The following is a 20,373-nucleotide window of genomic DNA, read 5'->3' as shown; positions in this document are numbered from 1 at the left end:
AACCGGCGATCTGACCGATACCCATCGCTACGCGATGGGGTCGGTGCGATTTTCCTAAAAATCCATTCCCTGGTTCTCGTTCCGGTCCATCCGACCAGAGATGCGGTAAAAATTAAAAGGGGGGGTGCAACACGAGGACTTCCCAGGAGGTCACCCATCCTAGTACTACTCTCGCCCAAGCACGCTTAACTGCGGAGTTCTGATGCGATCTGGTGCATTAGTGCTGGTATGATCGCACCCATCATGCTACCAGCGAAAAACTAATATAATCCTATTACGACCTAGCCGCACCCTGCCTATCCCATGCCAACTGGCGATCTGATTGATAGCGATGGGGTCGGTGCGATTTTCCTAAGAATCCATTGCCCGGTTGTCGTTCCGGTCCATCCGACCGGAGATGCGGTAAAAATAAAAAGGGGGGGTGCAACACGAGGACTTCCCAGGAGGTCACCCATCCTAGTACTACTCTCGCCCAAGCACGCTTAACTGCGGAGTTCTGATGGGATCCGGTGCATTAGTGCTGGTATGATCGCACCCATCATGCTACCAGCGAAAAACTAATATAATCCTATTACGACCTAGCCGCACCATGCCTATCCCATGCCAACCGGCGATCTGATCGATACCCATTGCTACGCGATGGGGTCGGTGCGATTTTCCTAAGAATCCATTGCCCGGTTGTCGTTCCGGTCCATCCGACCGGAGATGCGGTAAAAATAAAAAGGGGGGGTGCAACACGAGGACTTCCCAGGAGGTCACCCATCCTAGTACTACTCTCGCCCAAGCACGCTTAACTGCGGAGTTCTGATGGGATCCGGTGCATTAGTGCTGGTATGATCGCACCCATCATGCTACCAGCGAAAAACTAATATAATCCTATTACGACCTAGCCGCACCCTGCCTATCTCATGCCAACCGGCGATCTGACCGATACCCATTGCTACGCGATGGGGTCGGTGCGATTTTCCTAAAAATCCATTCCCCGGTTCTCGTTCCGGTCCATCCGACCAGAGATGCGGTAAAAATTAAAAGGGGGGGTGCAACACGAGGACTTCCCAGGAGGTCACCCATCCTAGTACTACTCTCGCCCAAGCACGCTTAACTGCGGAGTTCTGATGGGATCCGGTGCATTAGTGCTGGTATGATCGCACCCATCATGCTACCAGCGAAAAACTAATATAATCCTATTACGACCTAGCCGCACCCTGCCTATCCCATGCCAACTGGCGATCTGATTGATAGCGATGGGGTCGGTGCGATTTTCCTAAGAATCCATTGCCCGGTTGTCGTTCCGGTCCATCCGACCGGAGATGCGGTAAAAATAAAAAGGGGGGGTGCAACACGAGGACTTCCCAGGAGGTCACCCATCCTAGTACTACTCTCGCCCAAGCACGCTTAACTGCGGAGTTCTGATGGGATCCGGTGCATTAGTGCTGGTATGATCGCACCCATCATGCTACCAGCGAAAAACTAATATAATCCTATTACGACCTAGCCGCACCCTGCCTATCTCATGCCAACCGGCGATCTGACCGATACCCATTGCTACGCGATGGGGTCGGTGCGATTTTCCTAAAAATCCATTCCCTGGTTCTCGTTCCGGTCCATCCGACCAGAGATGCGGTAAAAATTAAAAGGGGGGGTGCAACACGAGGACTTCCCAGGAGGTCACCCATCCTAGTACTACTCTCGCCCAAGCACGCTTAACTGCGGAGTTCTGATGGGATCCGGTGCATTAGTGCTGGTATGATCGCACCCATCATGCTACCAGCGCAAAACTAATATAATCCTATTACGACCTAGCCGCACCCTGCCTATCTCATGCCAACCGGCGATCTGACCGATACCCATCGCTACGCGATGGGGTCGGTGCGATTTTCCTAAAAATCCATTCCCTGGTTCTCGTTCCGGTCCATCCGACCAGAGATGCGGTAAAAATTAAAAGGGGGGGTGCAACACGAGGACTTCCCAGGAGGTCACCCATCCTAGTACTACTCTCGCCCAAGCACGCTTAACTGCGGAGTTCTGATGCGATCCGGTGCATTAGTGCTGGTATGATCGCACCCATCATGCTACCAGCGAAAAACTAATATAATCCTATTACGACCTAGCCGCACCCTGCCTATCCCATGCCAACTGGCGATCTGATTGATAGCGATGGGGTCGGTGCGATTTTCCTAAGAATCCATTGCCCGGTTGTCGTTCCGGTCCATCCGACCGGAGATGCGGTAAAAATAAAAAGGGGGGGTGCAACACGAGGACTTCCCAGGAGGTCACCCATCCTAGTACTACTCTCGCCCAAGCACGCTTAACTGCGGAGTTCTGATGGGATCCGGTGCATTAGTGCTGGTATGATCGCACCCATCATGCTACCAGCGAAAAACTAATATAATCCTATTACGACCTAGCCGCACCATGCCTATCCCATGCCAACCGGCGATCTGATCGATACCCATTGCTACGCGATGGGGTCGGTGCGATTTTCCTAAGAATCCATTGCCCGGTTGTCGTTCCGGTCCATCCGACCGGAGATGCGGTAAAAATAAAAAGGGGGGGTGCAACACGAGGACTTCCCAGGAGGTCACCCATCCTAGTACTACTCTCGCCCAAGCACGCTTAACTGCGGAGTTCTGATGGGATCCGGTGCATTAGTGCTGGTATGATCGCACCCATCATGCTACCAGCGAAAAACTAATATAATCCTATTACGACCTAGCCGCACCCTGCCTATCTCATGCCAACCGGCGATCTGACCGATACCCATTGCTACGCGATGGGGTCGGTGCGATTTTCCTAAAAATCCATTCCCCGGTTCTCGTTCCGGTCCATCCGACCAGAGATGCGGTAAAAATTAAAAGGGGGGGTGCAACACGAGGACTTCCCAGGAGGTCACCCATCCTAGTACTACTCTCGCCCAAGCACGCTTAACTGCGGAGTTCTGATGGGATCCGGTGCATTAGTGCTGGTATGATCGCACCCATCATGCTACCAGCGAAAAACTAATATAATCCTATTACGACCTAGCCGCACCCTGCCTATCCCATGCCAACTGGCGATCTGATTGATAGCGATGGGGTCGGTGCGATTTTCCTAAGAATCCATTGCCCGGTTGTCGTTCCGGTCCATCCGACCGGAGATGCGGTAAAAATAAAAAGGGGGGGTGCAACACGAGGACTTCCCAGGAGGTCACCCATCCTAGTACTACTCTCGCCCAAGCACGCTTAACTGCGGAGTTCTGATGGGATCCGGTGCATTAGTGCTGGTATGATCGCACCCATCATGCTACCAGCGAAAAACTAATATAATCCTATTACGACCTAGCCGCACCCTGCCTATCTCATGCCAACCGGCGATCTGACCGATACCCATTGCTACGCGATGGGGTCGGTGCGATTTTCCTAAAAATCCATTCCCTGGTTCTCGTTCCGGTCCATCCGACCAGAGATGCGGTAAAAATTAAAAGGGGGGGTGCAACACGAGGACTTCCCAGGAGGTCACCCATCCTAGTACTACTCTCGCCCAAGCACGCTTAACTGCGGAGTTCTGATGGGATCCGGTGCATTAGTGCTGGTATGATCGCACCCATCATGCTACCAGCGAAAAACTAATATTATCCTATTACGACCTAGCCGCACCCTGCCTATCTCATGCCAACCGGCGATCTGACCGATACCCATTGCTACGCGATGGGGTCGGTGCGATTTTCCTAAAAATCCATTCCCTGGTTCTCGTTCCGGTCCATCCGACCAGAGATGCGGTAAAAATTAAAAGGGGGGGGTGCAACACGAGGACTTCCCAGGAGGTCACCCATCCTAGTACTACTCTCGCCCAAGCACGCTTAACTGCGGAGTTCTGATGGGATCCGGTGCATTAGTGCTGGTATGATCGCACCCATCATGCTACCAGCGAAAAACTAATATAATCCTATTACGACCTAGCCGCACCCTGCCTATCCCATGCCAACTGGCGATCTGATTGATAGCGATGGGGTCGGTGCGATTTTCCTAAGAATCCATTGCCCGGTTGTCGTTCCGGTCCATCAGACCGGAGATGCGGTAAAAATAAAAAGGGGGGGTGCAACACGAGGACTTCCCAGGAGGTCACCCATCCTAGTACTACTCTCGCCCAAGCACGCTTAACTGCTGAGTTCTGATGGGATCCGGTGCATTAGTGCTGGTAGGATCGCACCCATCATGCTACCAGCGAAAAACTAATATAATCCTATTACGACCTAGCCGCACCATGCCTATCCCATGCCAACCGGCGATCTGATCGATACCCATTGCTACGCGATGGGGTCGGTGCGATTTTCCTAAGAATCCATTGCCCGGTTGTCGTTCCGGTCCATCCGACCGGAGATGCGGTAAAAATAAAAAGGGGGGGTGCAACACGAGGACTTCCCAGGAGGTCACCCATCCTAGTACTACTCTCGCCCAAGCACGCTTAACTGCGGAGTTCTGATGGGATCCGGTGCATTAGTGCTGGTATGATCGCACCCATCATGCTACCAGCGAAAAACTAATATAATCCTATTACGACCTAGCCGCACCCTGCCTATCTCATGCCAACCGGCGATCTGACCGATACCCATTGCTACGCGATGGGGTCGGTGCGATTTTCCTAAAAATCCATTCCCTGGTTCTCGTTCCGGTCCATCCGACCAGAGATGCGGTAAAAATTAAAAGGGGGGGTGCAACACGAGGACTTCCCAGGAGGTCACCCATCCTAGTACTACTCTCGCCCAAGCACGCTTAACTGCGGAGTTCTGATGGGATCCGGTGCATTAGTGCTGGTATGATCGCACCCATCATGCTACCAGCGAAAAACTAATATAATCCTATTACGACCTAGCCGCACCCTGCCTATCCCATGCCAACTGGCGATCTGATTGATAGCGATGGGGTCGGTGCGATTTTCCTAAGAATCCATTGCCCGGTTGTCGTTCCGGTCCATCCGACCGGAGATGCGGTAAAAATAAAAAGGGGGGGTGCAACACGAGGACTTCCCAGGAGGTCACCCATCCTAGTACTACTCTCGCCCAAGCACGCTTAACTGCGGAGTTCTGATGGGATCCGGTGCATTAGTGCTGGTATGATCGCACCCATCATGCTACCAGCGAAAAACTAATATAATCCTATTACGACCTAGCCGCACCATGCCTATCCCATGCCAACCGGCGATCTGATCGATACCCATTGCTACGCGATGGGGTCGGTGCGATTTTCCTAAGAATCCATTGCCCGGTTGTCGTTCCGGTCCATCCGACCGGAGATGCGGTAAAAATAAAAAGGGGGGGTGCAACACGAGGACTTCCCAGGAGGTCACCCATCCTAGTACTACTCTCGCCCAAGCACGCTTAACTGCGGAGTTCTGATGGGATCCGGTGCATTAGTGCTGGTATGATCGCACCCATCATGCTACCAGCGAAAAACTAATATAATCCTATTACGACCTAGCCGCACCCTGCCTATCTCATGCCAACCGGCGATCTGACCGATACCCATTGCTACGCGATGGGGTCGGTGCGATTTTCCTAAAAATCCATTCCCCGGTTCTCGTTCCGGTCCATCCGACCAGAGATGCGGTAAAAATTAAAAGGGGGGGTGCAACACGACGACTTCCCAGGAGGTCACCCATCCTAGTACTACTCTCGCCCAAGCACGCTTAACTGCGGAGTTCTGATGGGATCCGGTGCATTAGTGCTGGTATGATCGCACCCATCATGCTACCAGCGAAAAACTAATATAATCCTATTACGACCTAGCCGCACCCTGCCTATCCCATGCCAACTGGCGATCTGATTGATAGCGATGGGGTCGGTGCGATTTTCCTAAGAATCCATTGCCCGGTTGTCGTTCCGGTCCATCCGACCGGAGATGCGGTAAAAATAAAAAGGGGGGGTGCAACACGAGGACTTCCCAGGAGGTCACCCATCCTAGTACTACTCTCGCCCAAGCACGCTTAACTGCGGAGTTCTGATGGGATCCGGTGCATTAGTGCTGGTATGATCGCACCCATCATGCTACCAGCGAAAAACTAATATAATCCTATTACGACCTAGCCGCACCCTGCCTATCTCATGCCAACCGGCGATCTGACCGATACCCATTGCTACGCGATGGGGTCGGTGCGATTTTCCTAAAAATCCATTCCCCGGTTCTCGTTCCGGTCCATCCGACCAGAGATGCGGTAAAAATTAAAAGGGGGGGTGCAACACGAGGACTTCCCAGGAGGTCACCCATCCTAGTACTACTCTCGCCCAAGCACGCTTAACTGCGGAGTTCTGATGGGATCCGGTGCATTAGTGCTGGTATGATCGCACCCATCATGCTACCAGCGAAAAACTAATATAATCCTATTACGACCTAGCCGCACCCTGCCTATCCCATGCCAACTGGCGATCTGATTGATAGCGATGGGGTCGGTGCGATTTTCCTAAGAATCCATTGCCCGGTTGTCGTTCCGGTCCATCCGACCGGAGATGCGGTAAAAATAAAAAGGGGGGGTGCAACACGAGGACTTCCCAGGAGGTCACCCATCCTAGTACTACTCTCGCCCAAGCACGCTTAACTGCGGAGTTCTGATGGGATCCGGTGCATTAGTGCTGGTATGATCGCACCCATCATGCTACCAGCGAAAAACTAATATAATCCTATTACGACCTAGCCGCACCCTGCCTATCTCATGCCAACCGGCGATCTGACCGATACCCATTGCTACGCGATGGGGTCGGTGCGATTTTCCTAAAAATCCATTCCCTGGTTCTCGTTCCGGTCCATCCGACCAGAGATGCGGTAAAAATTAAAAGGGGGGGTGCAACACGAGGACTTCCCAGGAGGTCACCCATCCTAGTACTACTCTCGCCCAAGCACGCTTAACTGCGGAGTTCTGATGGGATCCGGTGCATTAGTGCTGGTATGATCGCACCCATCATGCTACCAGCGAAAAACTAATATTATCCTATTACGACCTAGCCGCACCCTGCCTATCTCATGCCAACCGGCGATCTGACCGATACCCATTGCTACGCGATGGGGTCGGTGCGATTTTCCTAAAAATCCATTCCCTGGTTCTCGTTCCGGTCCATCCGACCAGAGATGCGGTAAAAATTAAAAGGGGGGGTGCAACACGAGGACTTCCCAGGAGGTCACCCATCCTAGTACTACTCTCGCCCAAGCACGCTTAACTGCGGAGTTCTGATGGGATCCGGTGCATTAGTGCTGGTATGATCGCACCCATCATGCTACCAGCGAAAAACTAATATAATCCTATTACGACCTAGCCGCACCCTGCCTATCCCATGCCAACTGGCGATCTGATTGATAGCGATGGGGTCGGTGCGATTTTCCTAAGAATCCATTGCCCGGTTGTCGTTCCGGTCCATCAGACCGGAGATGCGGTAAAAATAAAAAGGGGGGGGTGCAACACGAGGACTTCCCAGGAGGTCACCCATCCTAGTACTACTCTCGCCCAAGCACGCTTAACTGCTGAGTTCTGATGGGATCCGGTGCATTAGTGCTGGTAGGATCGCACCCATCATGCTACCAGCGAAAAACTAATATAATCCTATTACGACCTAGCCGCACCATGCCTATCCCATGCCAACCGGCGATCTGATCGATACCCATTGCTACGCGATGGGGTCGGTGCGATTTTCCTAAGAATCCATTGCCCGGTTGTCGTTCCGGTCCATCCGACCGGAGATGCGGTAAAAATAAAAAGGGGGGGTGCAACACGAGGACTTCCCAGGAGGTCACCCATCCTAGTACTACTCTCGCCCAAGCACGCTTAACTGCGGAGTTCTGATGGGATCCGGTGCATTAGTGCTGGTATGATCGCACCCATCATGCTACCAGCGAAAAACTAATATAATCCTATTACGACCTAGCCGCACCCTGCCTATCTCATGCCAACCGGCGATCTGACCGATACCCATTGCTACGCGATGGGGTCGGTGCGATTTTCCTAAAAATCCATTCCCTGGTTCTCGTTCCGGTCCATCCGACCAGAGATGCGGTAAAAATTAAAAGGGGGGGTGCAACACGAGGACTTCCCAGGAGGTCACCCATCCTAGTACTACTCTCGCCCAAGCACGCTTAACTGCGGAGTTCTGATGGGATCCGGTGCATTAGTGCTGGTATGATCGCACCCATCATGCTACCAGCGAAAAACTAATATAATCCTATTACGACCTAGCCGCACCCTGCCTATCCCATGCCAACTGGCGATCTGATTGATAGCGATGGGGTCGGTGCGATTTTCCTAAGAATCCATTGCCCGGTTGTCGTTCCGGTCCATCCGACCGGAGATGCGGTAAAAATAAAAAGGGGGGGTGCAACACGAGGACTTCCCAGGAGGTCACCCATCCTAGTACTACTCTCGCCCAAGCACGCTTAACTGCGGAGTTCTGATGGGATCCGGTGCATTAGTGCTGGTATGATCGCACCCATCATGCTACCAGCGAAAAACTAATATAATCCTATTACGACCTAGCCGCACCATGCCTATCCCATGCCAACCGGCGATCTGATCGATACCCATTGCTACGCGATGGGGTCGGTGCGATTTTCCTAAGAATCCATTGCCCGGTTGTCGTTCCGGTCCATCCGACCGGAGATGCGGTAAAAATAAAAAGGGGGGGTGCAACACGAGGACTTCCCAGGAGGTCACCCATCCTAGTACTACTCTCGCCCAAGCACGCTTAACTGCGGAGTTCTGATGGGATCCGGTGCATTAGTGCTGGTATGATCGCACCCATCATGCTACCAGCGAAAAACTAATATAATCCTATTACGACCTAGCCGCACCCTGCCTATCTCATGCCAACCGGCGATCTGACCGATACCCATTGCTACGCGATGGGGTCGGTGCGATTTTCCTAAAAATCCATTCCCCGGTTCTCGTTCCGGTCCATCCGACCAGAGATGCGGTAAAAATTAAAAGGGGGGGTGCAACACGACGACTTCCCAGGAGGTCACCCATCCTAGTACTACTCTCGCCCAAGCACGCTTAACTGCGGAGTTCTGATGGGATCCGGTGCATTAGTGCTGGTATGATCGCACCCATCATGCTACCAGCGAAAAACTAATATAATCCTATTACGACCTAGCCGCACCCTGCCTATCCCATGCCAACTGGCGATCTGATTGATAGCGATGGGGTCGGTGCGATTTTCCTAAGAATCCATTGCCCGGTTGTCGTTCCGGTCCATCCGACCGGAGATGCGGTAAAAATAAAAAGGGGGGGTGCAACACGAGGACTTCCCAGGAGGTCACCCATCCTAGTACTACTCTCGCCCAAGCACGCTTAACTGCGGAGTTCTGATGGGATCCGGTGCATTAGTGCTGGTATGATCGCACCCATCATGCTACCAGCGAAAAACTAATATAATCCTATTACGACCTAGCCGCACCCTGCCTATCTCATGCCAACCGGCGATCTGACCGATACCCATTGCTACGCGATGGGGTCGGTGCGATTTTCCTAAAAATCCATTCCCTGGTTCTCGTTCCGGTCCATCCGACCAGAGATGCGGTAAAAATTAAAAGGGGGGGTGCAACACGAGGACTTCCCAGGAGGTCACCCATCCTAGTACTACTCTCGCCCAAGCACGCTTAACTGCGGAGTTCTGATGGGATCCGGTGCATTAGTGCTGGTATGATCGCACCCATCATGCTACCAGCGAAAAACTAATATAATCCTATTACGACCTAGCCGCACCCTGCCTATCCCATGCCAACTGGCGATCTGATTGATAGCGATGGGGTCGGTGCGATTTTCCTAAGAATCCATTGCCCGGTTGTCGTTCCGGTCCATCCGACCGGAGATGCGGTAAAAATAAAAAGGGGGGGTGCAACACGAGGACTTCCCAGGAGGTCACCCATCCTAGTACTACTCTCGCCCAAGCACGCTTAACTGCGGAGTTCTGATGGGATCCGGTGCATTAGTGCTGGTATGATCGCACCCATCATGCTACCAGCGAAAAACTAATATAATCCTATTACGACCTAGCCGCACCATGCCTATCCCATGCCAACCGGCGATCTGATCGATACCCATTGCTACGCGATGGGGTCGGTGCGATTTTCCTAAGAATCCATTGCCCGGTTGTCGTTCCGGTCCATCCGACCGGAGATGCGGTAAAAATAAAAAGGGGGGGTGCAACACGAGGACTTCCCAGGAGGTCACCCATCCTAGTACTACTCTCGCCCAAGCACGCTTAACTGCGGAGTTCTGATGGGATCCGGTGCATTAGTGCTGGTATGATCGCACCCATCATGCTACCAGCGAAAAACTAATATAATCCTATTACGACCTAGCCGCACCCTGCCTATCTCATGCCAACCGGCGATCTGACCGATACCCATTGCTACGCGATGGGGTCGGTGCGATTTTCCTAAAAATCCATTCCCCGGTTCTCGTTCCGGTCCATCCGACCAGAGATGCGGTAAAAATTAAAAGGGGGGGTGCAACACGAGGACTTCCCAGGAGGTCACCCATCCTAGTACTACTCTCGCCCAAGCACGCTTAACTGCGGAGTTCTGATGGGATCCGGTGCATTAGTGCTGGTATGATCGCACCCATCATGCTACCAGCGAAAAACTAATATAATCCTATTACGACCTAGCCGCACCCTGCCTATCCCATGCCAACTGGCGATCTGATTGATAGCGATGGGGTCGGTGCGATTTTCCTAAGAATCCATTGCCCGGTTGTCGTTCCGGTCCATCCGACCGGAGATGCGGTAAAAATAAAAAGGGGGGGTGCAACACGAGGACTTCCCAGGAGGTCACCCATCCTAGTACTACTCTCGCCCAAGCACGCTTAACTGCGGAGTTCTGATGGGATCCGGTGCATTAGTGCTGGTATGATCGCACCCATCATGCTACCAGCGAAAAACTAATATAATCCTATTACGACCTAGCCGCACCCTGCCTATCTCATGCCAACCGGCGATCTGACCGATACCCATTGCTACGCGATGGGGTCGGTGCGATTTTCCTAAAAATCCATTCCCTGGTTCTCGTTCCGGTCCATCCGACCAGAGATGCGGTAAAAATTAAAAGGGGGGGTGCAACACGAGGACTTCCCAGGAGGTCACCCATCCTAGTACTACTCTCGCCCAAGCACGCTTAACTGCGGAGTTCTGATGGGATCCGGTGCATTAGTGCTGGTATGATCGCACCCATCATGCTACCAGCGAAAAACTAATATAATCCTATTACGACCTAGCCGCACCCTGCCTATCCCATGCCAACTGGCGATCTGATTGATAGCGATGGGGTCGGTGCGATTTTCCTAAGAATCCATTGCCCGGTTGTCGTTTCGGTCCATCAGACCGGAGATGCGGTAAAAATAAAAAGGGGGGGTGCAACACGAGGACTTCCCAGGAGGTCACCCATCCTAGTACTACTCTCGCCCAAGCACGCTTAACTGCGGAGTTCTGATGGGATCCGGTGCATTAGTGCTGGTATGATCGCACCCATCATGCTACCAGCGAAAAACTAATATAATCCTATTACGACCTAGCCGCACCATGCCTATCCCATGCCAACCGGCGATCTGATCGATACCCATTGCTACGCGATGGGGTCGGTGCGATTTTCCTAAGAATCCATTGCCCGGTTGTCGTTCCGGTCCATCCGACCGGAGATGCGGTAAAAATAAAAAGGGGGGGTGCAACACGAGGACTTCCCAGGAGGTCACCCATCCTAGTACTACTCTCGCCCAAGCACGCTTAACTGCGGAGTTCTGATGGGATCCGGTGCATTAGTGCTGGTATGATCGCACCCATCATGCTACCAGCGAAAAACTAATATAATCCTATTACGACCTAGCCGCACCATGCCTATCCCATGCCAACCGGCGATCTGATCGATACCCATTGCTACGCGATGGGGTCGGTGCGATTTTCCTAAGAATCCATTGCCCGGTTGTCGTTCCGGTCCATCCGACCGGAGATGCGGTAAAAATAAAAAGGGGGGGTGCAACACGAGGACTTCCCAGGAGGTCACCCATCCTAGTACTACTCTCGCCCAAGCACGCTTAACTGCGGAGTTCTGATGGGATCCGGTGCATTAGTGCTGGTATGATCGCACCCATCATGCTACCAGCGAAAAACTAATATAATCCTATTACGACCTAGCCGCACCCTGCCTATCTCATGCCAACCGGCGATCTGACCGATACCCATTGCTACGCGATGGGGTCGGTGCGATTTTCCTAAAAATCCATTCCCCGGTTCTTGTTCCGGTCCATCCGACCAGAGATGCGGTAAAAATTAAAAGGGGGGGTGCAACACGAGGACTTCCCAGGAGGTCACCCATCCTAGTACTACTCTCGCCCAAGCACGCTTAACTGCGGAGTTCTGATGGGATCCGGTGCATTAGTGCTGGTATGATCGCACCCATCATGCTACCAGCGAAAAACTAATATAATCCTATTACGACCTAGCCGCACCCTGCCTATCCCATGCCAACTGGCGATCTGATTGATAGCGATGGGGTCGGTGCGATTTTCCTAAGAATCCATTGCCCGGTTGTCGTTCCGGTCCATCCGACCGGAGATGCGGTAAAAATAAAAAGGGGGGGTGCAACACGAGGACTTCCCAGGAGGTCACCCATCCTAGTACTACTCTCGCCCAAGCACGCTTAACTGCGGAGTTCTGATGGGATCCGGTGCATTAGTGCTGGTATGATCGCACCCATCATGCTACCAGCGAAAAACTAATATAATCCTATTACGACCTAGCCGCACCCTGCCTATCTCATGCCAACCGGCGATCTGACCGATACCCATTGCTACGCGATGGGGTCGGTGCGATTTTCCTAAAAATCCATTCCCTGGTTCTCGTTCCGGTCCATCCGACCAGAGATGCGGTAAAAATTAAAAGGGGGGGTGCAACACGAGGACTTCCCAGGAGGTCACCCATCCTAGTACTACTCTCGCCCAAGCACGCTTAACTGCGGAGTTCTGATGGGATCCGGTGCATTAGTGCTGGTATGATCGCACCCATCATGCTACCAGCGAAAAACTAATATAATCCTATTACGACCTAGCCGCACCCTGCCTATCCCATGCCAACTGGCGATCTGATTGATAGCGATGGGGTCGGTGCGATTTTCCTAAGAATCCATTGCCCGGTTGTCGTTCCGGTCCATCAGACCGGAGATGCGGTAAAAATAAAAAGGGGGGGTGCAACACGAGGACTTCCCAGGAGGTCACCCATCCTAGTACTACTCTCGCCCAAGCACGCTTAACTGCGGAGTTCTGATGGGATCCGGTGCATTAGTGCTGGTATGATCGCACCCATCATGCTACCAGCGAAAAACTAATATAATCCTATTACGACCTAGCCGCACCATGCCTATCCCATGCCAACCGGCGATCTGATCGATACCCATTGCTACGCGATGGGGTCGGTGCGATTTTCCTAAGAATCCATTGCCCGGTTGTCGTTCCGGTCCATCCGACCGGAGATGCGGTAAAAATAAAAAGGGGGGGTGCAACACGAGGACTTCCCAGGAGGTCACCCATCCTAGTACTACTCTCGCCCAAGCACGCTTAACTGCGGAGTTCTGATGGGATCCGGTGCATTAGTGCTGGTATGATCGCACCCATCATGCTACCAGCGAAAAACTAATATAATCCTATTACGACCTAGCCGCACCATGCCTATCCCATGCCAACCGGCGATCTGATCGATACCCATTGCTACGCGATGGGGTCGGTGCGATTTTCCTAAGAATCCATTGCCCGGTTGTCGTTCCGGTCCATCCGACCGGAGATGCGGTAAAAATAAAAAGGGGGGGTGCAACACGAGGACTTCCCAGGAGGTCACCCATCCTAGTACTACTCTCGCCCAAGCACGCTTAACTGCGGAGTTCTGATGGGATCCGGTGCATTAGTGCTGGTATGATCGCACCCATCATGCTACCAGCGAAAAACTAATATAATCCTATTACGACCTAGCCGCACCCTGCCTATCTCATGCCAACCGGCGATCTGACCGATACCCATTTCTACGCGATGGGGTCGGTGCGATTTTCCTAAAAATCCATTCCCCGGTTCTTGTTCCGGTCCATCCGACCAGAGATGCGGTAAAAATTAAAAGGGGGGGTGCAACACGAGGACTTCCCAGGAGGTCACCCATCCTAGTACTACTCTCGCCCAAGCACGCTTAACTGCGGAGTTCTGATGGGATCCGGTGCATTAGTGCTGGTATGATCGCACCCATCATGCTACCAGCGAAAAACTAATATAATCCTATTACGACCTAGCCGCACCCTGCCTATCCCATGCCAACTGGCGATCTGATTGATAGCGATGGGGTCGGTGCGATTTTCCTAAGAATCCATTGCCCGGTTGTCGTTCCGGTCCATCCGACCGGAGATGCGGTAAAAATAAAAAGGGGGGGTGCAACACGAGGACTTCCCAGGAGGTCACCCATCCTAGTACTACTCTCGCCCAAGCACGCTTAACTGCGGAGTTCTGATGGGATCCGGTGCATTAGTGCTGGTATGATCGCACCCATCATGCTACCAGCGAAAAACTAATATAATCCTATTACGACCTAGCCGCACCCTGCCTATCTCATGCCAACCGGCGATCTGACCGATACCCATAGCTACGCGATGGGGTCGGTGCGATTTTCCTAAAAATCCATTCCCTGGTTCTCGTTCCGGTCCATCCGACCAGAGATGCGGTAAAAATTAAAAGGGGGGGTGCAACACGAGGGCTTCCCAGGAGGTCACCCATCCTAGTACTACTCTCGCCCAAGCACGCTTAACTGCGGAGTTCTGATGGGATCCGGTGCATTAGTGCTGGTATGATCGCACCCATCATGCTACCAGCGAAAAACTAATATAATCCTATTACGACCTAGCCGCACCCTGCCTATCTCATGCCAACCGGCGATCTGACCGATACCCATTGCTACGCGATGGGGTCGGTGCGATTTTCCTAAAAATCCATTCCCTGGTTCTCGTTCCGGTCCATCCGACCAGAGATGCGGTAAAAATTAAAAGGGGGGGTGCAACACGAGGACTTCCCAGGAGGTCACCCATCCTAGTACTACTCTCGCCCAAGCACGCTTAACTGCGGAGTTCTGATGGGATCCGGTGCATTAGTGCTGGTATGATCGCACCCATCATGCTACCAGCGAAAAACTAATATTATCCTATTACGACCTAGCCGCACCCTGCCTATCTCATGCCAACCGGCGATCTGACCGATACCCATTGCTACGCGATGGGGTCGGTGCGATTTTCCTAAAAATCCATTCCCTGGTTCTCGTTCCGGTCCATCCGACCAGAGATGCGGTAAAAATTAAAAGGGGGGGTGCAACACGAGGACTTCCCAGGAGGTCACCCATCCTAGTACTACTCTCGCCCAAGCACGCTTAACTGCGGAGTTCTGATGGGATCCGGTGCATTAGTGCTGGTATGATCGCACCCATCATGCTACCAGCGAAAAACTAATATAATCCTATTACGACCTAGCCGCACCCTGCCTATCCCATGCCAACTGGCGATCTGATTGATAGCGATGGGGTCGGTGCGATTTTCCTAAGAATCCATTGCCCGGTTGTCGTTCCGGTCCATCAGACCGGAGATGCGGTAAAAATAAAAAGGGGGGGTGCAACACGAGGACTTCCCAGGAGGTCACCCATCCTAGTACTACTCTCGCCCAAGCACGCTTAACTGCTGAGTTCTGATGGGATCCGGTGCATTAGTGCTGGTAGGATCGCACCCATCATGCTACCAGCGAAAAACTAATATAATCCTATTACGACCTAGCCGCACCATGCCTATCCCATGCCAACCGGCGATCTGATCGATACCCATTGCTACGCGATGGGGTCGGTGCGATTTTCCTAAGAATCCATTGCCCGGTTGTCGTTCCGGTCCATCCGACCGGAGATGCGGTAAAAATAAAAAGGGGGGGTGCAACACGAGGACTTCCCAGGAGGTCACCCATCCTAGTACTACTCTCGCCCAAGCACGCTTAACTGCGGAGTTCTGATGGGATCCGGTGCATTAGTGCTGGTATGATCGCACCCATCATGCTACCAGCGAAAAACTAATATAATCCTATTACGACCTAGCCGCACCCTGCCTATCTCATGCCAACCGGCGATCTGACCGATACCCATTGCTACGCGATGGGGTCGGTGCGATTTTCCTAAAAATCCATTCCCCGGTTCTTGTTCCGGTCCATCCGACCAGAGATGCGGTAAAAATTAAAAGGGGGGGTGCAACACGAGGGCTTCCCAGGAGGTCACCCATCCTAGTACTACTCTCGCCCAAGCACGCTTAACTGCGGAGTTCTGATGGGATCCGGTGCATTAGTGCTGGTATGATCGCACCCATCATGCTACCAGCGAAAAACTAATATAATCCTATTACGACCTAGCCGCACCCTGCCTATCTCATGCCAACCGGCGATCTGACCGATACCCATTGCTACGCGATGGGGTCGGTGCGATTTTCCTAAAAATCCATTCCCCGGTTCTTGTTCCGGTCCATCCGACCAGAGATGCGGTAAAAATTAAAAGGGGGGGTGCAACACGAGGGCTTCCCAGGAGGTCACCCATCCTAGTACTACTCTCGCCCAAGCACGCTTAACTGCGGAGTTCTGATGGGATCCGGTGCATTAGTGCTGGTATGATCGCACCCATCATGCTACCAGCGAAAAACTAATATAATCCTATTACGACCTAGCCGCACCCTGCCTATCCCATGCCAGCCGGCGATCTGATCGATACCCATTGCTACGCGATGGGGTCGGTACGATTTTCCTAAGAATCCATTGCCCGGTTGTCGTTCCGGTCCATCCGACCGGAGATGCGGTAAAAATAAAAAGGGGGGGTGCAACACGAGGACTTCCCAGGAGGTCACCCATCCTAGTACTACTCTCGCCCAAGCACGCTTAACTGCGGAGTTCTGATGGGATCCGGTGCATTAGTGCTGGTATGATCGCACCCATCATGCTACCAGCGAAAAACTAATATAATCCTATTACGACCTAGCCGCACCCTGCCTATCTCATGCCAACCGGCGATCTGACCGATACCCATTGCTACGCGATGGGGTCGGTGCGATTTTCCTAAAAATCCATTCCCTGGTTCTCGTTCCGGTCCATCCGACCAGAGATGCGGTAAAAATTAAAAGGGGGGGTGCAACACGAGGACTTCCCAGGAGGTCACCCATCCTAGTACTACTCTCGCCCAAGCACGCTTAACTGCGGAGTTCTGATGGGATCCGGTGCATTAGTGCTGGTATGATCGCACCCATCATGCTACCAGCGAAAAACTAATATAATCCTATTACGACCTAGCCGCACCCTGCCTATCCCATGCCAACTGGCGATCTGATTGATAGCGATGGGGTCGGTGCGATTTTCCTAAGAATCCATTGCCCGGTTGTCGTTCCGGTCCATCCGACCGGAGATGCGGTAAAAATAAAAAGGGGGGGTGCAACACGAGGACTTCCCAGGAGGTCACCCATCCTAGTACTACTCTCGCCCAAGCACGCTTAACTGCGGAGTTCTGATGGGATCCGGTGCATTAGTGCTGGTATGATCGCACCCATCATGCTACCAGCGAAAAACTAATATAATCCTATTACGACCTAGCCGCACCATGCCTATCCCATGCCAACCGGCGATCTGATCGATACCCATTGCTACGCGATGGGGTCGGTGCGATTTTCCTAAGAATCCATTGCCCGGTTGTCGTTCCGGTCCATCCGACCGGAGATGCGGTAAAAATAAAAAGGGGGGGTGCAACACGAGGACTTCCCAGGAGGTCACCCATCCTAGTACTACTCTCGCCCAAGCACGCTTAACTGCGGAGTTCTGATGGGATCCGGTGCATTAGTGCTGGTATGATCGCACCCATCATGCTACCAGCGAAAAACTAATATAATCCTATTACGGCCTAGCCGCACCATGCCTATCCCATGCCAACCGGCGATCTGATCGATACCCATTGCTACGCGATGGGGTCGGTGCGATTTTCCTAAGAATCCATTGCCCGGTTGTCGTTCCGGTCCATCCGACCGGAGATGCGGTAAAAATAAAAAGGGGGGGTGCAACACGAGGACTTCCCAGGAGGTCACCCATCCTAGTACTACTCTCGCCCAAGCACGCTTAACTGCGGAGTTCTGATGGGATCCGGTGCATTAGTGCTGGTATGATCGCACCCATCATGCTACCAGCGAAAAACTAATATAATCCTATTACGACCTAGCCGCACCCTGCCTATCTCATGCCAACCGGCGATCTGACAGATACCCATTGCTACGCGATGGGGTCGGTGCGATTTTCCTAAAAATCCATTCCCTGGTTCTCGTTCCGGTCCATCCGACCAGAGATGCGGTAAAAATTAAAAGGGGGGGTGCAACACGAGGACTTCCCAGGAGGTCACCCATCCTAGTACTACTCTCGCCCAAGCACGCTTAACTGCGGAGTTCTGATGGGATCCGGTGCATTAGTGCTGGTATGATCGCACCCATCATGCTACCAGCGAAAAACTAATATAATCCTATTACGACCTAGCCGCACCCTGCCTATCCCATGCCAACTGGCGATCTGATTGATAGCGATGGGGTCGGTGCGATTTTCCTAAGAATCCATTGCCCGGTTGTCGTTCCGGTCCATCCGACCGGAGATGCGGTAAAAATAAAAAGGGGGGGTGCAACACGAGGACTTCCCAGGAGGTCACCCATCCTAGTACTACTCTCGCCCAAGCACGCTTAACTGCGGAGTTCTGATGGGATCCGGTGCATTAGTGCTGGTATGATCGCACCCATCATGCTACCAGCGAAAAACTAATATAATCCTATTACGACCTAGCCGCACCATGCCTATCCCATGCCAACCGGCGATCTGATCGATACCCATTGCTACGCGATGGGGTCGGTGCGATTTTCCTAAGAATCCATTGCCCGGTTGTCGTTCCGGTCCATCCGACCGGAGATGCGGTAAAAATAAAAAGGGGGGGTGCAACACGAGGACTTCCCAGGAGGTCACCCATCCTAGTACTACTCTCGCCCAAGCACGCTTAACTGCGGAGTTCTGATGGGATCCGGTGCATTAGTGCTGGTAGGATCGCACCCATCATGCTACCAGCGAAAAACTAATATAATCCTATTACGACCTAGCCGCACCCTGCCTATCCCATGCCAACCGGCGATCTGATCGATACCCATTGCTACGCGATGGGGTCGGTGCGATTTTCCTAAGAATCCATTGCCCGGTTCTCGTTCTGGTCCATCCGACCGGAGATGCGGTAAAAATAAAAAAGGGGGGTGCAACACGAGGACTTCCCAGGAGGTCACCCATCCTAGTACTACTCTCGCCCAAGCACGCTTAACTGCGGAGTTCTGATGGGATCCGGTGCATTAGTGCTGGTATGATCGCACCCATCATGCTACCAGCGAAAAACTAATATAATCCTATTACGACCTAGCCGCACCCTGCCTATCCCATGCCAACCGGCGATCTGATCGATACCCATTGCTACGCGATGGGGTCGGTGCGATTTTCCTAAAAATCCATTCCCTGGTTCTCGTTCCGGTCCATCCGACCAGAGATGCGGTAAAAATTAAAAGGGGGGGTGCAACACGAGGACTTCCCAGGAGGTCACCCATCCTAGTACTACTCTCGCCCAAGCACGCTTAACTGCGGAGTTCTGATGGGATCCGGTGCATTAGTGCTGGTATGATCGCACCCATCATGCTACCAGCGAAAAACTAATATAATCCTATTACGACCTAGCCGCACCCTGCCTATCCCATGCCAACTGGCGATCTGATTGATAGCGATGGGGTCGGTGCGATTTTCCTAAGAATCCATTGCCCGGTTGTCGTTCCGGTCCATCCGACCGGAGATGCGGTAAAAATAAAAAGGGGGGGTGCAACACGAGGACTTCCCAGGAGGTCACCCATCCTAGTACTACTCTCGCCCAAGCACGCTTAACTGCGGAGTTCTGATGGGATCCGGTGCATTAGTGCTGGTAGGATCGCACCCATCATGCTACCAGCGAAAAACTAATATAATCCTATTACGACCTAGCCGCACCATGCCTATCCCATGCCAACCGGCGATCTGACCGATACCCATTGCTACGCGATGGGGTCGGTGCGATTTTCCTAAAAATCCATTCCCTGGTTCTCGTTCCGGTCCATCCGACCGGAGATGCGGTAAAAATAAAAAAGGGGGGTGCAACACGAGGACTTCCCAGGAGGTCACCCATCCTAGTACTACTCTCGCCCAAGCACGCTTAACTGCGGAGTTCTGATGGGATCCGGTGCATTAGTGCTGGTATGATCGCACCCATCATGCTACCAGCGAAAAACTAATATAATCCTA

General features: G+C 52.5%; 67 non-coding genes across 67 annotated transcripts; all 67 read right to left on the bottom strand.

Annotated features, from left to right (window-relative positions):
- Nucleotides 1-121: 121 nt before the first annotated feature.
- Nucleotides 122-240, bottom strand: LOC122288728. Its single transcript, XR_006235980.1, has one exon. It is a non-coding gene; the product is annotated as a 5S ribosomal RNA (ribosomal RNA).
- A 178-nt stretch (nucleotides 241-418) lies between these two features.
- On the bottom strand, nucleotides 419-537 carry LOC122285791. Its single transcript, XR_006233141.1, has one exon. It is a non-coding gene; the product is annotated as a 5S ribosomal RNA (ribosomal RNA).
- Nucleotides 538-726: 189 nt separating this feature from the next.
- LOC122285789 lies at nucleotides 727-845 on the bottom strand. The gene has a single exon (XR_006233139.1). It is a non-coding gene; the product is annotated as a 5S ribosomal RNA (ribosomal RNA).
- A 189-nt stretch (nucleotides 846-1,034) lies between these two features.
- LOC122285788 lies at nucleotides 1,035-1,153 on the bottom strand. The gene has a single exon (XR_006233138.1). It is a non-coding gene; the product is annotated as a 5S ribosomal RNA (ribosomal RNA).
- A 178-nt stretch (nucleotides 1,154-1,331) lies between these two features.
- LOC122285787 lies at nucleotides 1,332-1,450 on the bottom strand. The gene has a single exon (XR_006233137.1). It is a non-coding gene; the product is annotated as a 5S ribosomal RNA (ribosomal RNA).
- A 189-nt stretch (nucleotides 1,451-1,639) lies between these two features.
- Nucleotides 1,640-1,758, bottom strand: LOC122285786. The gene has a single exon (XR_006233136.1). It is a non-coding gene; the product is annotated as a 5S ribosomal RNA (ribosomal RNA).
- A 189-nt stretch (nucleotides 1,759-1,947) lies between these two features.
- Nucleotides 1,948-2,066, bottom strand: LOC122288051. The gene has a single exon (XR_006235328.1). It is a non-coding gene; the product is annotated as a 5S ribosomal RNA (ribosomal RNA).
- A 178-nt stretch (nucleotides 2,067-2,244) lies between these two features.
- LOC122285785 lies at nucleotides 2,245-2,363 on the bottom strand. Its single transcript, XR_006233135.1, has one exon. It is a non-coding gene; the product is annotated as a 5S ribosomal RNA (ribosomal RNA).
- A 189-nt stretch (nucleotides 2,364-2,552) lies between these two features.
- On the bottom strand, nucleotides 2,553-2,671 carry LOC122285784. The gene has a single exon (XR_006233134.1). It is a non-coding gene; the product is annotated as a 5S ribosomal RNA (ribosomal RNA).
- A 189-nt stretch (nucleotides 2,672-2,860) lies between these two features.
- LOC122285783 lies at nucleotides 2,861-2,979 on the bottom strand. Its single transcript, XR_006233133.1, has one exon. It is a non-coding gene; the product is annotated as a 5S ribosomal RNA (ribosomal RNA).
- Nucleotides 2,980-3,157: 178 nt separating this feature from the next.
- On the bottom strand, nucleotides 3,158-3,276 carry LOC122285781. The gene has a single exon (XR_006233132.1). It is a non-coding gene; the product is annotated as a 5S ribosomal RNA (ribosomal RNA).
- A 189-nt stretch (nucleotides 3,277-3,465) lies between these two features.
- Nucleotides 3,466-3,584, bottom strand: LOC122285780. Its single transcript, XR_006233131.1, has one exon. It is a non-coding gene; the product is annotated as a 5S ribosomal RNA (ribosomal RNA).
- Nucleotides 3,585-3,774: 190 nt separating this feature from the next.
- On the bottom strand, nucleotides 3,775-3,893 carry LOC122285779. Its single transcript, XR_006233130.1, has one exon. It is a non-coding gene; the product is annotated as a 5S ribosomal RNA (ribosomal RNA).
- A 178-nt stretch (nucleotides 3,894-4,071) lies between these two features.
- Nucleotides 4,072-4,190, bottom strand: LOC122283096. Its single transcript, XR_006230579.1, has one exon. It is a non-coding gene; the product is annotated as a 5S ribosomal RNA (ribosomal RNA).
- Nucleotides 4,191-4,379: 189 nt separating this feature from the next.
- Nucleotides 4,380-4,498, bottom strand: LOC122285777. The gene has a single exon (XR_006233128.1). It is a non-coding gene; the product is annotated as a 5S ribosomal RNA (ribosomal RNA).
- A 189-nt stretch (nucleotides 4,499-4,687) lies between these two features.
- Nucleotides 4,688-4,806, bottom strand: LOC122285776. The gene has a single exon (XR_006233127.1). It is a non-coding gene; the product is annotated as a 5S ribosomal RNA (ribosomal RNA).
- Nucleotides 4,807-4,984: 178 nt separating this feature from the next.
- On the bottom strand, nucleotides 4,985-5,103 carry LOC122285775. The gene has a single exon (XR_006233126.1). It is a non-coding gene; the product is annotated as a 5S ribosomal RNA (ribosomal RNA).
- A 189-nt stretch (nucleotides 5,104-5,292) lies between these two features.
- LOC122285774 lies at nucleotides 5,293-5,411 on the bottom strand. The gene has a single exon (XR_006233125.1). It is a non-coding gene; the product is annotated as a 5S ribosomal RNA (ribosomal RNA).
- Nucleotides 5,412-5,600: 189 nt separating this feature from the next.
- Nucleotides 5,601-5,719, bottom strand: LOC122288189. The gene has a single exon (XR_006235458.1). It is a non-coding gene; the product is annotated as a 5S ribosomal RNA (ribosomal RNA).
- A 178-nt stretch (nucleotides 5,720-5,897) lies between these two features.
- On the bottom strand, nucleotides 5,898-6,016 carry LOC122285773. The gene has a single exon (XR_006233124.1). It is a non-coding gene; the product is annotated as a 5S ribosomal RNA (ribosomal RNA).
- Nucleotides 6,017-6,205: 189 nt separating this feature from the next.
- LOC122285772 lies at nucleotides 6,206-6,324 on the bottom strand. The gene has a single exon (XR_006233123.1). It is a non-coding gene; the product is annotated as a 5S ribosomal RNA (ribosomal RNA).
- Nucleotides 6,325-6,502: 178 nt separating this feature from the next.
- On the bottom strand, nucleotides 6,503-6,621 carry LOC122285771. Its single transcript, XR_006233122.1, has one exon. It is a non-coding gene; the product is annotated as a 5S ribosomal RNA (ribosomal RNA).
- Nucleotides 6,622-6,810: 189 nt separating this feature from the next.
- Nucleotides 6,811-6,929, bottom strand: LOC122285770. The gene has a single exon (XR_006233121.1). It is a non-coding gene; the product is annotated as a 5S ribosomal RNA (ribosomal RNA).
- A 189-nt stretch (nucleotides 6,930-7,118) lies between these two features.
- On the bottom strand, nucleotides 7,119-7,237 carry LOC122285769. The gene has a single exon (XR_006233120.1). It is a non-coding gene; the product is annotated as a 5S ribosomal RNA (ribosomal RNA).
- A 179-nt stretch (nucleotides 7,238-7,416) lies between these two features.
- Nucleotides 7,417-7,535, bottom strand: LOC122283095. The gene has a single exon (XR_006230578.1). It is a non-coding gene; the product is annotated as a 5S ribosomal RNA (ribosomal RNA).
- A 189-nt stretch (nucleotides 7,536-7,724) lies between these two features.
- LOC122285768 lies at nucleotides 7,725-7,843 on the bottom strand. The gene has a single exon (XR_006233119.1). It is a non-coding gene; the product is annotated as a 5S ribosomal RNA (ribosomal RNA).
- Nucleotides 7,844-8,032: 189 nt separating this feature from the next.
- LOC122285765 lies at nucleotides 8,033-8,151 on the bottom strand. Its single transcript, XR_006233117.1, has one exon. It is a non-coding gene; the product is annotated as a 5S ribosomal RNA (ribosomal RNA).
- A 178-nt stretch (nucleotides 8,152-8,329) lies between these two features.
- Nucleotides 8,330-8,448, bottom strand: LOC122285764. The gene has a single exon (XR_006233116.1). It is a non-coding gene; the product is annotated as a 5S ribosomal RNA (ribosomal RNA).
- A 189-nt stretch (nucleotides 8,449-8,637) lies between these two features.
- LOC122285763 lies at nucleotides 8,638-8,756 on the bottom strand. The gene has a single exon (XR_006233115.1). It is a non-coding gene; the product is annotated as a 5S ribosomal RNA (ribosomal RNA).
- A 189-nt stretch (nucleotides 8,757-8,945) lies between these two features.
- LOC122288188 lies at nucleotides 8,946-9,064 on the bottom strand. The gene has a single exon (XR_006235457.1). It is a non-coding gene; the product is annotated as a 5S ribosomal RNA (ribosomal RNA).
- A 178-nt stretch (nucleotides 9,065-9,242) lies between these two features.
- Nucleotides 9,243-9,361, bottom strand: LOC122285762. Its single transcript, XR_006233114.1, has one exon. It is a non-coding gene; the product is annotated as a 5S ribosomal RNA (ribosomal RNA).
- Nucleotides 9,362-9,550: 189 nt separating this feature from the next.
- Nucleotides 9,551-9,669, bottom strand: LOC122285761. The gene has a single exon (XR_006233113.1). It is a non-coding gene; the product is annotated as a 5S ribosomal RNA (ribosomal RNA).
- Nucleotides 9,670-9,847: 178 nt separating this feature from the next.
- On the bottom strand, nucleotides 9,848-9,966 carry LOC122285760. The gene has a single exon (XR_006233112.1). It is a non-coding gene; the product is annotated as a 5S ribosomal RNA (ribosomal RNA).
- A 189-nt stretch (nucleotides 9,967-10,155) lies between these two features.
- On the bottom strand, nucleotides 10,156-10,274 carry LOC122285759. Its single transcript, XR_006233111.1, has one exon. It is a non-coding gene; the product is annotated as a 5S ribosomal RNA (ribosomal RNA).
- Nucleotides 10,275-10,463: 189 nt separating this feature from the next.
- On the bottom strand, nucleotides 10,464-10,582 carry LOC122285758. The gene has a single exon (XR_006233110.1). It is a non-coding gene; the product is annotated as a 5S ribosomal RNA (ribosomal RNA).
- Nucleotides 10,583-10,760: 178 nt separating this feature from the next.
- Nucleotides 10,761-10,879, bottom strand: LOC122285757. The gene has a single exon (XR_006233109.1). It is a non-coding gene; the product is annotated as a 5S ribosomal RNA (ribosomal RNA).
- A 189-nt stretch (nucleotides 10,880-11,068) lies between these two features.
- Nucleotides 11,069-11,187, bottom strand: LOC122285756. Its single transcript, XR_006233108.1, has one exon. It is a non-coding gene; the product is annotated as a 5S ribosomal RNA (ribosomal RNA).
- Nucleotides 11,188-11,365: 178 nt separating this feature from the next.
- Nucleotides 11,366-11,484, bottom strand: LOC122285754. The gene has a single exon (XR_006233106.1). It is a non-coding gene; the product is annotated as a 5S ribosomal RNA (ribosomal RNA).
- A 189-nt stretch (nucleotides 11,485-11,673) lies between these two features.
- On the bottom strand, nucleotides 11,674-11,792 carry LOC122285753. Its single transcript, XR_006233105.1, has one exon. It is a non-coding gene; the product is annotated as a 5S ribosomal RNA (ribosomal RNA).
- A 189-nt stretch (nucleotides 11,793-11,981) lies between these two features.
- On the bottom strand, nucleotides 11,982-12,100 carry LOC122285752. The gene has a single exon (XR_006233104.1). It is a non-coding gene; the product is annotated as a 5S ribosomal RNA (ribosomal RNA).
- A 189-nt stretch (nucleotides 12,101-12,289) lies between these two features.
- LOC122285751 lies at nucleotides 12,290-12,408 on the bottom strand. Its single transcript, XR_006233103.1, has one exon. It is a non-coding gene; the product is annotated as a 5S ribosomal RNA (ribosomal RNA).
- Nucleotides 12,409-12,586: 178 nt separating this feature from the next.
- On the bottom strand, nucleotides 12,587-12,705 carry LOC122285749. Its single transcript, XR_006233102.1, has one exon. It is a non-coding gene; the product is annotated as a 5S ribosomal RNA (ribosomal RNA).
- A 189-nt stretch (nucleotides 12,706-12,894) lies between these two features.
- LOC122285748 lies at nucleotides 12,895-13,013 on the bottom strand. The gene has a single exon (XR_006233101.1). It is a non-coding gene; the product is annotated as a 5S ribosomal RNA (ribosomal RNA).
- Nucleotides 13,014-13,191: 178 nt separating this feature from the next.
- On the bottom strand, nucleotides 13,192-13,310 carry LOC122285747. Its single transcript, XR_006233100.1, has one exon. It is a non-coding gene; the product is annotated as a 5S ribosomal RNA (ribosomal RNA).
- A 189-nt stretch (nucleotides 13,311-13,499) lies between these two features.
- Nucleotides 13,500-13,618, bottom strand: LOC122285746. Its single transcript, XR_006233099.1, has one exon. It is a non-coding gene; the product is annotated as a 5S ribosomal RNA (ribosomal RNA).
- Nucleotides 13,619-13,807: 189 nt separating this feature from the next.
- LOC122285745 lies at nucleotides 13,808-13,926 on the bottom strand. The gene has a single exon (XR_006233098.1). It is a non-coding gene; the product is annotated as a 5S ribosomal RNA (ribosomal RNA).
- A 189-nt stretch (nucleotides 13,927-14,115) lies between these two features.
- LOC122285744 lies at nucleotides 14,116-14,234 on the bottom strand. The gene has a single exon (XR_006233097.1). It is a non-coding gene; the product is annotated as a 5S ribosomal RNA (ribosomal RNA).
- A 178-nt stretch (nucleotides 14,235-14,412) lies between these two features.
- Nucleotides 14,413-14,531, bottom strand: LOC122285742. The gene has a single exon (XR_006233095.1). It is a non-coding gene; the product is annotated as a 5S ribosomal RNA (ribosomal RNA).
- Nucleotides 14,532-14,720: 189 nt separating this feature from the next.
- On the bottom strand, nucleotides 14,721-14,839 carry LOC122287076. Its single transcript, XR_006234382.1, has one exon. It is a non-coding gene; the product is annotated as a 5S ribosomal RNA (ribosomal RNA).
- A 189-nt stretch (nucleotides 14,840-15,028) lies between these two features.
- Nucleotides 15,029-15,147, bottom strand: LOC122285741. Its single transcript, XR_006233094.1, has one exon. It is a non-coding gene; the product is annotated as a 5S ribosomal RNA (ribosomal RNA).
- A 189-nt stretch (nucleotides 15,148-15,336) lies between these two features.
- LOC122285740 lies at nucleotides 15,337-15,455 on the bottom strand. The gene has a single exon (XR_006233093.1). It is a non-coding gene; the product is annotated as a 5S ribosomal RNA (ribosomal RNA).
- Nucleotides 15,456-15,633: 178 nt separating this feature from the next.
- LOC122283094 lies at nucleotides 15,634-15,752 on the bottom strand. Its single transcript, XR_006230577.1, has one exon. It is a non-coding gene; the product is annotated as a 5S ribosomal RNA (ribosomal RNA).
- Nucleotides 15,753-15,941: 189 nt separating this feature from the next.
- On the bottom strand, nucleotides 15,942-16,060 carry LOC122285739. Its single transcript, XR_006233092.1, has one exon. It is a non-coding gene; the product is annotated as a 5S ribosomal RNA (ribosomal RNA).
- Nucleotides 16,061-16,249: 189 nt separating this feature from the next.
- Nucleotides 16,250-16,368, bottom strand: LOC122287075. Its single transcript, XR_006234381.1, has one exon. It is a non-coding gene; the product is annotated as a 5S ribosomal RNA (ribosomal RNA).
- Nucleotides 16,369-16,557: 189 nt separating this feature from the next.
- LOC122287073 lies at nucleotides 16,558-16,676 on the bottom strand. Its single transcript, XR_006234379.1, has one exon. It is a non-coding gene; the product is annotated as a 5S ribosomal RNA (ribosomal RNA).
- Nucleotides 16,677-16,865: 189 nt separating this feature from the next.
- On the bottom strand, nucleotides 16,866-16,984 carry LOC122285738. The gene has a single exon (XR_006233091.1). It is a non-coding gene; the product is annotated as a 5S ribosomal RNA (ribosomal RNA).
- A 189-nt stretch (nucleotides 16,985-17,173) lies between these two features.
- LOC122285737 lies at nucleotides 17,174-17,292 on the bottom strand. Its single transcript, XR_006233090.1, has one exon. It is a non-coding gene; the product is annotated as a 5S ribosomal RNA (ribosomal RNA).
- Nucleotides 17,293-17,470: 178 nt separating this feature from the next.
- Nucleotides 17,471-17,589, bottom strand: LOC122285736. Its single transcript, XR_006233089.1, has one exon. It is a non-coding gene; the product is annotated as a 5S ribosomal RNA (ribosomal RNA).
- A 189-nt stretch (nucleotides 17,590-17,778) lies between these two features.
- Nucleotides 17,779-17,897, bottom strand: LOC122285735. Its single transcript, XR_006233088.1, has one exon. It is a non-coding gene; the product is annotated as a 5S ribosomal RNA (ribosomal RNA).
- A 189-nt stretch (nucleotides 17,898-18,086) lies between these two features.
- LOC122285734 lies at nucleotides 18,087-18,205 on the bottom strand. The gene has a single exon (XR_006233087.1). It is a non-coding gene; the product is annotated as a 5S ribosomal RNA (ribosomal RNA).
- Nucleotides 18,206-18,394: 189 nt separating this feature from the next.
- On the bottom strand, nucleotides 18,395-18,513 carry LOC122285733. Its single transcript, XR_006233086.1, has one exon. It is a non-coding gene; the product is annotated as a 5S ribosomal RNA (ribosomal RNA).
- A 178-nt stretch (nucleotides 18,514-18,691) lies between these two features.
- LOC122285731 lies at nucleotides 18,692-18,810 on the bottom strand. Its single transcript, XR_006233084.1, has one exon. It is a non-coding gene; the product is annotated as a 5S ribosomal RNA (ribosomal RNA).
- A 189-nt stretch (nucleotides 18,811-18,999) lies between these two features.
- On the bottom strand, nucleotides 19,000-19,118 carry LOC122287944. The gene has a single exon (XR_006235224.1). It is a non-coding gene; the product is annotated as a 5S ribosomal RNA (ribosomal RNA).
- Nucleotides 19,119-19,307: 189 nt separating this feature from the next.
- Nucleotides 19,308-19,426, bottom strand: LOC122285730. The gene has a single exon (XR_006233083.1). It is a non-coding gene; the product is annotated as a 5S ribosomal RNA (ribosomal RNA).
- A 189-nt stretch (nucleotides 19,427-19,615) lies between these two features.
- LOC122285729 lies at nucleotides 19,616-19,734 on the bottom strand. Its single transcript, XR_006233082.1, has one exon. It is a non-coding gene; the product is annotated as a 5S ribosomal RNA (ribosomal RNA).
- A 178-nt stretch (nucleotides 19,735-19,912) lies between these two features.
- LOC122287943 lies at nucleotides 19,913-20,031 on the bottom strand. The gene has a single exon (XR_006235223.1). It is a non-coding gene; the product is annotated as a 5S ribosomal RNA (ribosomal RNA).
- Nucleotides 20,032-20,220: 189 nt separating this feature from the next.
- Nucleotides 20,221-20,339, bottom strand: LOC122285728. Its single transcript, XR_006233081.1, has one exon. It is a non-coding gene; the product is annotated as a 5S ribosomal RNA (ribosomal RNA).
- Nucleotides 20,340-20,373: the final 34 nt, after the last annotated feature.

This window comes from Carya illinoinensis, chromosome 11 (genome assembly GCF_018687715.1).
Source record: "Carya illinoinensis cultivar Pawnee chromosome 11, C.illinoinensisPawnee_v1, whole genome shotgun sequence".
NCBI lineage: Eukaryota > Viridiplantae > Streptophyta > Magnoliopsida > Fagales > Juglandaceae > Carya > Carya illinoinensis.
Note: the sequence above shows the minus strand (reverse complement) of the source record. Positions and strands in the feature narration are given on the sequence as shown.